This window comes from Anomaloglossus baeobatrachus, chromosome 4 (assembly GCF_048569485.1).
Source record: "Anomaloglossus baeobatrachus isolate aAnoBae1 chromosome 4, aAnoBae1.hap1, whole genome shotgun sequence".
Lineage (NCBI taxonomy): Eukaryota > Metazoa > Chordata > Amphibia > Anura > Aromobatidae > Anomaloglossus > Anomaloglossus baeobatrachus.
The window spans coordinates 575,158,876-575,170,422 of NC_134356.1; the positions used below are offsets into that span (position 1 = coordinate 575,158,876).

Genomic DNA, 11,547 nt, shown 5'->3' on the forward strand with positions numbered 1-11,547 from the left:
TTACGTCATGCATACGTCTGAAGGCGGAGAGAGGAGCCGGAGGCAAGAGAAGACGCTGCAACCAGAAAGCAGGGTCTCCTGATCGTGGGAACGTAGGCTAAGGGTACGTATCCCCCAGAGGTGGACATATCATTGGTGCAAACCAGAGGCAAAAGACAAAAGGGCCCATTTCTACCTAAAAAGCAGGCCACATTTTTCATTATTATGAGCTACAAAGGGCCCATATATCGTTCTTGCGCAGGGGCCCTCTTCTGTGTGTCCACTAGTGGTATCCACGATCCGGGTACGCTGCGTTCTAGAAGCACAGTCAGGATATGTGCGCACGTTGCATATTTGCATGCAGTTACGCTGTGATCTGCACCGCAGACTGCATGTGTCCTGCGTCCCCAGCATAATCTATGAAGATTATGCAGGAGACGTGCGCACGTGGTGTATTAGAGCGCAGCTCTGCAGGGCACTGCGGCCGCTGCCGCTGCCCCTGACTGCTGAGCCCCTCACTACGTCCCCCCCATGGTCACCTCTCCCTCCTCCCCACTGTGCAATGCCCCCCGCTGCCCCCCTTCCCTGCTGGGACCTCCTACAGGGCATATAAACAGCTGCCGGAGTCCCTCCTTTCTCTTACCACATCTGCCCTCAGGGTGAGCATCGCCGATGGACCCCCTGGAAGCAGCGGTAAGAGAAAGGATCGGACGGGAGGGAGCCGAATGGCTTGCCTCCCTTGTGGGCACCAGCTCCCTCCTGCCGGTTCCCAGCAGCGGTGGGCGCAGGTCTTCCAGACCCTCCCGTCCACCGCAGCGCCTAAGCCCCACAACAGACCCCAGGCGCAGGGCGGCCCGGTCCAGAAGGTCCGGTCCGCTCTCACCACCGGCCACCTATCCCCTGCCCCACCGGTCATCGGGTTCACATATATCTCACAGCGCTGCACCCCCGTCACCCAGGCATGCTGCCCCCCACCGAGCATCGCGTTCGTCCACGCCGCGCAGCGATGCTCCCCCTCCCCTCAGGAATGCTGCCCCCACCCTGGCATCACGCTCGCCACCACAATGCAGAGCGCCTCCCCCCAGGCACTCTGCACCGCCCAGCATGACGCGCCCCTCATGTTGCTTACCGCTCCATGCTGAGGCTGCGTCACATCCGGTATCCATGGCAGCCGAGTCACTTCCTGTGACTCGGCAACCATGTGACTATACTGTACTTCCGGTTTTCGGCCCCCGGACCGGAAGTGATGTCATTAAAAGTAAAAGCGGCAAATTTAAAGGGAAATGCAGTCATAAACAAACATGCTTTATAACTGCATTTCCTGCCCAGTGTTCGCATTCTTTGCAAAGCGAACGTGGTGGTCTGCAGCAGTCAAGCACCCACCCTCCAGCCAGCAATCTCCACTGCCCTCTAATCACACATCAGCATCCAGGCCACATTATGGGAGCATCAGAAAGCAGAAGCTCTTCAGCCGAGGGATCAGCACACTCTGACTCACACCAGGAATGCAGGGACCATCATGGGCACCTTCCCCAATCTGACCCTAGCAAGAACAATGAGTTCCATGGTGAAGAGGATCCATCCTTACCCCTGACACCGCCATGCTCCAACCTACAGCTACAACCGCAGGAAATCCAAGGTACTCCTCCATTAGATTTACCCCCCCTGCACCCCCTGCCAACCCCTGCAATCCATCCATCGCCCATCCTGCCAGTAAGCCAACCGCAGGTAGAAGCAAGGCACTCATCACGCGTGGGGTCAGCCGAGCCAGGATCATCAGCTCTCCATCGTAGACCCCCTAGGGGTCATAACCACAGAAGATCACCGTCCACTTCCCGCAGCAGAAGCCGAGATAGCCACGGGTGTCACTCCCGGCGCTCACGGCACAATCACCAGTTCCGTTCATCCAACCGCAGCAAGAGATCATCCCGCAGGAGACACCACACGCCATCCAGCACCGCGTCATCCGACTCTCGCCGCAGCCGCTCACTAAGCGGCCCTCCAGGCGAAAGGTTTGCTAATCACCACCACGGCAGCGAACCACTACCCGAAGAACTACCCCAGATGGCGGCGCCAGAGGACCAACCTACCACATCGGCCGGTGAGTACAGCTTTACCAGCGCTTGGGCAGGGGGGACCCATCCAGGAGTAATGAGGGAAGCGGTTCGTTCACCGTCGGGACTAGTTCTAGTTAACCCCGAGTTCGTAAAACGCCAAGACATAGCGCATCAGCGCCCTGACCTACACAGGGACATGTTCTATTGTGGTGTTTCACCGCTAGGAACCCACCTAACCCCGGAAACAGTCCAAAAAATTTGGGCTAATGATTATGTGGATATCTGGTCCCTAATATCTGCGGATCAAAACACCGTCGACAAGGAAAGACGAGGCAACGACCGCCAATTCGCTAAAAAACCCACCGTAGCCAAGACCATAAATAATTGGTTGCAGGCTTTCTGCGTTATGGGGTGCGTGATGGGTCAGAAGCACCCCGAACGATGCTCAGAACTCTTCACTTACTGCGACACCATTTACAACTCCTATAAAACCCATGGGGGATCAGCGTGGTGGAAGTATGATGAAGAATTTAGGAGACGCCTGGCACTCCAACCACAATTGGGTTGGGGTGTAAAGGCAACCGATTCGTGGCTCAGACTCATGATGGCGCAAAAGTCCTTTCAGTCCTTTCCAGGCCAATTTTCCCCAAACCACGGCACACCGGGAGCCGCAAATGTTCGCAGACCAGGTTGCTGCTGGCTCTTCAACGAAGGCCATTGCAGGTATCAAGGTCTCTGCAAATACAAGCATGAGTGTTCATCCTGCGGGGGAAATCACACCTCCACCAAATGCAATAAGCAAACAACAAGGCACCATGCAAAAAATGCACCACCAGGTCCCAAGGACCCCAGTGATCGTGCACGAGATGGAGCCATAGCTCGAACGTTACCCCAATAAGGCGGCGGCTGACACCATCAGAGACGGTTTCACCCACGGTTTCTAGGCCGCGTAGCAGGCCCATTCACTAAATTACCATTCCCAAACCTTCGCGTTTCACCCCTAGGGGTTGTGCCTAAAAAAGAAAAGGGTGAATTTCGCCTCATACACCACTTATCCTTACTGGCCGGGAGATCAGTAAATGACGGCATCCCCACAGAGGACTCAGCAGTGTCCTACGCGTCTTTTGACAAAGCAGTCGGACTGGTACGCAAAGCAGGGCAAGGAGCATTAATGGCTAAATCGGACATAGCGTCCGCCTTTCGCCTGCTACCAGTGCACCCTGATTGTCACCAACTGCTAGGGTGCTATTTCAACAAAAATTTCTTCTATGACATGTGTCTTCCCATGGGTTGCTCCATATCCTGCTCTCACTTCGAGCTCTTCAGCACCTTCCTAGAATGGGTGGTTAAGGACGTGGTAAAGATCAAATCAGTCACCCATTATCTAGATGATTTCCTGTTCGTTGGCCCCGCCAACTCGGAAACATGCGCTATTGCGTTAAATTCATTCCAGGCACTAGCGGACAAATTCGGGGTTCCGCTGTCAAACGAAAAAAAACAGTTGGCCCTGTGACATGCCTTTCCTTTTTGGGAATTGAAATAGACTCAATTACCATGATGTTTCGGTTACCACTGGAAAAGGTCCAAAAAACAACATTGTTCATCGACGGGTTCTGTGCGGTTCGTAAGGTAACCCTGGCGCAAATGCAATCTTTATTAGGCTTGCTCGCCTTCGCCTGTAGAGTCATGCCTATGGGAAGGATCTTTTCCCGTAGGCTTTGCCTGGCCACTAGGGGCATAGCTGCCCCCCACCACAGGATTCGCATCACCAGCGCCCTACGGGAGGACCTACGTGTATGGAGGTCTTTTCTAGCTAATTACAATGGACGCACGTGTTTTCAGGAACAGGAGGTTTCCAGCTCTGACATATCTCTATTTTCGGATGCTGCCGGGTCCACCGAATTCGGAGTTTTCCTTGGTCCCAAGTGGTGCGCTAGTCGCTGGCCCCAAAAATGGCACTTGTCAGGTTGGACAAAAAACCTCACTTTACTTGAGCTGTTCCCTATAATTGTAGCTACGGATCTTTGGGCAGATCAGCTGGCGAATAAACGAATCTGCTTCTGGACCGGCAACATAAGTGTCGTCCACGCCATTAACCACCTGGCATCTTCTTCCCCGCCAGTGATCAGCTTACTGCGCTATTTAGTCCTCAAGTGCCTCGAGCATAACATCTGGTTCAGGGCCCGTCACGTGCCAGGGATCGATAACACTATTGCTGATGCCTTATCACGTTTTGAATTTCAGAAGTTTCGTGTATTACACCCGGAAGCGGACAGCATTGGCCAGAACTGTCCACAGTTCCTTTGGACGGTCCCCGAGGACAGCTGATGCCTTTGGTCCAGGCATCTCTAGCTCCATCTACGTGGCGTTCGTACGGTAAGGCTTGGAACGAATGGTTAAATATAGCACAACCGTTGCCTAGCCAGGTGTCTGCTTATTTTCTCAGCAACTCCGTTGCTCGGTATATAGCGCATTTGCATAGTAATGGCGTGTCGGGTATTGTAGCGCAGCAGCGGCTCGCAGGCATAGCCTTTCACTTCCGGGTTCGTGGATGGCCTGATGTCACCAAGGCCTTCTTGTTTACGCAGGCCGTTAAAGGCTGGAAGCGGAAGCGTCAGTGCACTGAAAGCAGAAGGCCCATTTCATTTGCCATTCTCTCAGGCATAATAAACCAGCTAGGCGACGTATGTGCCAATGACAGCGAGGTCCGCTTGTTCTCGGCTGCCTTCTCGCTTGCATTCTTTGGGGCTTTGCGAATCAGTGAATTAGTCAGCAGATCATCAGCTCGTCCCGGGGGTCTGCTACGCGATGACGTTATAATTTGCAATGGTGGAGTACGGGTTCGCATAAGGCGCTCTAAAACAGATCAGCTCGGTAGAGGAGTTTGGTTCCCCATTTTCCCGTTTCCCGGCCCCCTCTGTCCCATCCTTATCTTGCAGTGTTACTTAGAGTCTCGGGTTCCCAATAAATTCTTTTTAGAGCACGCGGATGGATCCCCGCTCACGGCAACGCAGTTTTCAGCCTTGCTAAAAACGTCACTTTCCAACCTGGGCTTACAGCCAGGGGATTACAGCACACACTCCTTCCGCATAGGCGCAGCAACCGAGGCAGCAAGGGCCGGCTTCTCGAACGAGGAGATACAGCGGATAGGGCGTTGGAAATCAGACTGTTTCTTCCGCTATATTAGGCCAGATCTAATTTAACCCCCCGATCCCTGCAAACCACCAAATTTTACACAAGTCTTAACCTCGAACCAGCCTCGGCAGGCACTACATCTTTCCACATCTCAGATAACTAATCATTGCTAACCATTCAGTCCCGTAGTTCCGCCACCAAAAGCTATGACAACACTAATACAATGATGGACGCTGACACTATGATAAATATGCTGAGTACAGTTGCTAACAGCTTTTCTTCCTAGATCCGGCGAGACCTAGCATTTGGATCCTAGGTCACTCACACATATTCTGGGCAGCACGGCGGGCCGAGTCGAGACCAGGTGGAAGCGAGCTGGGATTTCATCACCTCAAGTTCCATTGGAGAGGAGTTCGGGGCATGGCCTGGACACAGGTCCTGCCCGAGGTAGTGAACATAGCAAGGATAGCCAGGGGCCCAGTAGTGTTAGTCATCCACGCGGGTGGGAACGACCTGGTAAATGTGAGGATCCAGGAACTGCTTGCGGTCATGCAAGCAGACCTGGATAGGTTTAGCGGCTTCTTCAGCAACGTAGTGGTGGTATGGTCCAGTATATTACCAAGATTATGCTGGATAGGGGCAAGGAACATAGCGGCTGTGGAGAGGTCAAGGCGGCATGTCAATATGCAGATCGCCACATTTATAGCATCAGGAAGAGGGATAGTGCTGGGACATGAGTTGCTGGAATCAGAGATCAGCAGATTGGTGCTAGAGGATGGTTTTAGCCTAAATGACATAGGTCTGGATATTTTCCTGTCAGACATCCAGGACGGGGTTGAGCGGGCCATGAGGGCCCTGTGTGGGGGTCGCAGCTCAGGCGTGGGCCTTCGCCACTCCGTGGCCGGTGGAAGAGGGATTTGGTGAGAGCCAACCTGCCACGGACGGCCGTAGGCATCGGGCCTCCTCCCTCAGGTTTAAGGCGGATTTGTGCCTGTGGTAAAAGCTGTGGCCAAAATATCAAGCAACCCCCTTTTTATATCAAAATTGAATGGTGTTACGTGGATACCTTCAATAAAGAACAAAAGAAAGATATTCCATGTGTGGTCTCCTTCATTGCGCGGTGGGGAGGGGGAACCGGTTGGTGGGTCTCGGCAGTCTGCAGGGCACTGCGGCCGCTGCCGCTGCCCCTGACTGCTGAGCCCCTCACTACGTCCCCCCCATGGTCACCTCTCCCTCCTCCCCACTGTGCAATGCCCCCCGCTGCCCCCCTTCCCTGCTGGGACCTCCTACAGGGCATATAAACAGCTGCCGGAGTCCCTCCTTTCTCTTACCACATCTGCCCTCAGGGTGAGCATCGCCCGCCCTCCCTCCCTTAAGAAGGTTTTGTTACAAGTTCGGAAGTCACAGCCGGTGGAAGAGGGATTTGGTGAGAGCCAACCTGCCACGGACGGCCGTAGGCATCAGGCCTCCTCCCTCAGGTTTAAGGCGGATTTGTGCCTGTGGTAAAAGCTGTGGCCAAAATATCAAGCAACCCCCTTTTTATATCAAAATTGAATGGTGTTACGTGGATACCTTCAATAAAGAACAAAAGAAAGATATTCCATGTGTGGTCTCCTTCATTGCGCGGTGGGGAGGGGGAACCGGTTGGTGGGTCTCGGCAGTCTTCGGCTGCTGCCCAAAGCGTGCGTTCTAAGAAGTGACCTGTCACTTCTTTCGTGCGCTCTGCCTGCAGCGCCCGCTATGTCTATGGGAGGGGCTGCACTCAGAGCGCATGAAATTGACTTTTCATTACGGACTCTTTCTGCAGCGATTTGAAACGCACGTGTGCTGTTCAAATCGCTGCAGAAATTTCTGCAGGGCCAGAAATTTCTGCAGGGCCAGAACGCAACGTGCGCACATAGCCTCACTCCTCCTGAAGACTCGGGTGCTCCCCGCAGGAGACCGCAGAGGTCCGTGCCCACGATCAGGATTCAGCGCACTGCGGATTTTCGCTGTTCTCTGCGCTGAGAACAGTCACGTCTCCACAGCATACATTGACATGCTGCTGCTCGGAAAGCTGTGCCGCAGGTTAGTTTACGCTGCTGAAAAAAGCACAGTGGGCAGATTTCTATACATCCCATGCACGGTGCGTGTACTGTACAACACAGCATTCTGGAGGCAGCAAAAATACACTAAGTCCAAAACGTTGCAAACCCTGATCGTGTGCACTCAGCCTAATGCAATGTATTCATTACATATCAGTGCGATACCGCACCGATACCGCACCGGCCCTCACACTGCGGCCCGGACTGCAGCCAGACTTTACCTCAGAAACCCACAGCTGCAGACTACTCTAACCAATCAGCGTGCAGAGCGGCGTCACGTGTGCTCATGGTAACAGCGCCGTTCTCTATGGTACATGTCTTCCTCATTACACTGCCGCGCAGCTTCACAGGGAGCAGTGACGGGAATACACAGGCACAAGCCGCGCACTGACAACTAGTCCTGTCCCTCAGACACGCGGTACAGGGGGAGGTTATGCCGGTACCTCTTTTGTCCCGGTCCCGTCACATCTCATCCAGTGCCAGTCACCAGGTTTCCTCTGTGTTTTCGCGCCGATTCCAATCAAAATCTCTGACGTCATTAAACTGCGCCTCAGTCCGTAGCAACGTCGCATAGAAACAGCCCGATGATCCCTGCGGCTCCCCGCGACCATTGGCGGCGGCGCGTCTTCTCTCTATCGCATGGGGAAACGCGATATTTGCCACAGCGGCGGCTCCTCAGACTGTCACAGATACCGGGGGTTACCGGCCGTGGTGGGGTCTGGCGGCCATCTAATGACCCGCTCTCCACATAAGAGAATGTGTATAACTGATAATACTAGCCACATGTATATACCTGGTGAGATAATACTGGCCACATGTATATACCTGGTGAGATAATACTAGCCACATGTATATACCTGGTGAGATAATACTAGCCACTTGTATATACCTGGTGAGATAATACTAGCCACATGTATATACCTGGTGAGATAATACTAGCCACATGTATATACCTGGTGAGATAATACTAGCCACTTGTATATACCTGGTGAGATAATACTAGCCACATGTATATACCTGGTGAGATAATACTAGCCCCATGTATATACCTGGTGAGATAATACTAGCCACATGTATATACCTGGTGAGATAATACTAGCCACTTGTATATACCTGGTGAGATAATACTAGCCACTTGTATATACCTGGTGAGATAATACTAGCCACATGTATATACCTGATGAGATAATACTAGCCACATGTATATACCTGATGAGATAATACTAGCCACATGTATATACCTGGTGAGATAATACTAGCCACATGTATATACCTGGTGAGATAATACTAGCCACATGTATATACCTGGTGAGATAATACTAGCCACATGTATATACCTGGTGAGATAATACTAGCCACATGTATATACCTGGTGAGATAATACTAGCCACATGTATATACCTGGTGAGATAATACTAGCCACATGTATATACCTGGTGAGATAATACTAGCCACATGTATATACCTGGTGAGATAATACTAGCCACTTGTATATACCTGGTGAGATAATACTAGCCACTTGTATATACCTGGTGAGATAATACTAGCCACATGTATATACCTGGTGAGATAATACTAGCCACATGTATATACCTGGTGAGATAATACTAGCCACATGTATATACCTGGTGAGATAATACTAGCCACATGTATATACCTGGTGAGATAATACTAGCCCCATGTATATACCTGGTGAGATAATACTGGCCACATGTATATACCTGGTGAGATAATACTAGCCACATGTATATACCTGGTGAGATACTAGCCACATGTATATACCTGATGAGATAATACTAGCCACATGTATATACCTGGTGAGATAATACTAGCCACATGTATATACCTGGTGAGATAATACTAGCCACATGTATATACCTGGTGAGATAATACTAGCCACATGTATATACCTGGTGAGATAATACTAGCCACTTGTATATACCTGGTGAGATAATACTAGCCACTTGTATATACCTGGTGAGATAATACTAGCCACATGTATATACCTGGTGAGATAATACTAGCCACATGTATATACCTGGTGAGATAATACTAGCCACATGTATATACCTGGTGAGATAATACTAGCCACATGTATATACCTGGTGAGATAATACTAGCCACATGTATATACCTAGTGAGATAATACTAGCCCCATGTATATACCTGGTGAGATAATACTGGCCACATGTATATACCTGGTGAGATAATACTAGCCACATGTATATACCTGGTGAGATAATACTGGCCACTTGTATATACCTGGTGAGATAATACTAGCCACATGTATATACCTGGTGAGATAATACTAGCCCCATGTATATACCTGGTGAGATAATACTAGCCCCATGTATATACCTGGTGAGATAATACTAGCCACATGTATATACCTGGTGAGATAATACTAGCCACTTGTATATACCTGGTGAGATAATACTGGCCACATGTATATACCTGGTGAGATAATACTAGCCACATGTATATACCTGATGAGATAATACTAGCCCCATGTATATACCTGGTGAGATAATACTGGCCACATGTATATACCTGGTGAGATAATACTAGCCACATGTATATACCTGGTGAGATAATACTAGCCACTTGTATATACCTGGTGAGATAATACTAGCCACATGTATATACCTGGTGAGATAATACTAGCCACATGTATATACCTGGTGAGATAATACTAGCCACATGTATATACCTGGTGAGATAATACTAGCCACATGTATATACCTGGTGAGATAATACTAGCCACATGTATATACCTGGTGAGATAATACTAGCCACATGTATATACCTGGTTAGAGAATACTGGCCACATGTATATACCTGGTGAGATAATACTAGCCACATGTATATACCTGGTGAGATAATACTAGCCACTTGTATATACCTGGTGAGATAATACTAGCCACATGTATATACCTGGTGAGATAATACTAGCCCCATGTATATACCTGGTGAGATAATACTAGCCACATGTATATACCTGGTGAGATAATACTAGCCACTTGTATATACCTGGTGAGATAATACTGGCCACATGTATATACCTGGTGAGATAATACTAGCCACATGTATATACCTGATGAGATAATACTAGCCCCATGTATATACCTGGTGAGATAATACTAGCCACATGTATATACCTGATGAGATAATACTAGCCCCATGTATATACCTGGTGAGATAATACTGGCCACATGTATATACCTGGTGAGATAATACTAGCCACATGTATATACCTGGTGAGATAATACTAGCCACTTGTATATACCTGGTGAGATAATACTAGCCACATGTATATACCTGGTGAGATAATACTAGCCACATGTATATACCTGATGAGATAATACTAGCCACATGTATATACCTGATGAGATAATACTAGCCACATGTATATACCTGGTGAGATAATACTAGCCACATGTATATACCTGGTGAGATAATACTAGCCACATGTATATACCTGGTGAGATAATACTAGCCACATGTATATACCTGGTGAGATAATACTAGCCACTTGTATATACCTGGTGAGATAATACTAGCCACTTGTATATACCTGGTGAGATAATACTAGCCACATGTATATACCTGGTGAGATAATACTAGCCACATGTATATACCTGGTGAGATAATACTAGCCACATGTATATACCTGGTGAGATAATACTAGCCACATGTATATACCTGGTGAGATAATACTAGCCACATGTATATACCTGGTGAGAGAATACTGGCCACATGTATATACCTGGTGAGATAATACTAGCCACTTGTATATACCTGGTGAGATAATACTAGCCACATGTATATACCTGGTGAGATAATACTGGCCACATGTATATACCTGGTGAGATAATACTACTAGCCACATGTATATACCTGGTGAGATAATACTAGCCACATGTATATACCTGGTGAGATAATACTAGCCACATGTATATACCTGGTGAGAGAATACTGGCCACATGTATATACCTGGTGAGATAATACTAGCCACATGTATATACCTGGTGAGATAATACTAGCCACATGTATATACCTGGTGAGATAATACTAGCCACATGTATATACCTGGTGAGATAATACTAGTCACATGTATATACCTGGTGAGATAATACTAGCCACATGTATATACCTGGTGAGATACTAGCCACCTGTATCTACCTAGTGAGATAATACTAGCCACATGTATATACCTGGTGAGATAATACTGGCCACATGTATATACCTGGTGAGATAATACTAGCCACATGTATATACCTGGTGAGATAATA

At 49.1% G+C, this 11,547-nt stretch overlaps 1 protein-coding gene across 1 annotated transcript in view; it reads right to left on the bottom strand.

Moving 5' to 3' along the window:
• BLM (BLM RecQ like helicase) overlaps window positions 1-7,769 on the bottom strand; it is a 130,584-nt gene extending 122,815 nt beyond the window's left edge. Inside the window, exon 1 of the mRNA XM_075346104.1 lies at window positions 7,699-7,769. The gene's annotated coding sequence lies outside the window, so the exon portion shown is untranslated. The remainder of the gene's footprint in view (window positions 1-7,698) is intronic.
• Between the last annotated feature and the right edge of the window lie 3,778 nt (window positions 7,770-11,547).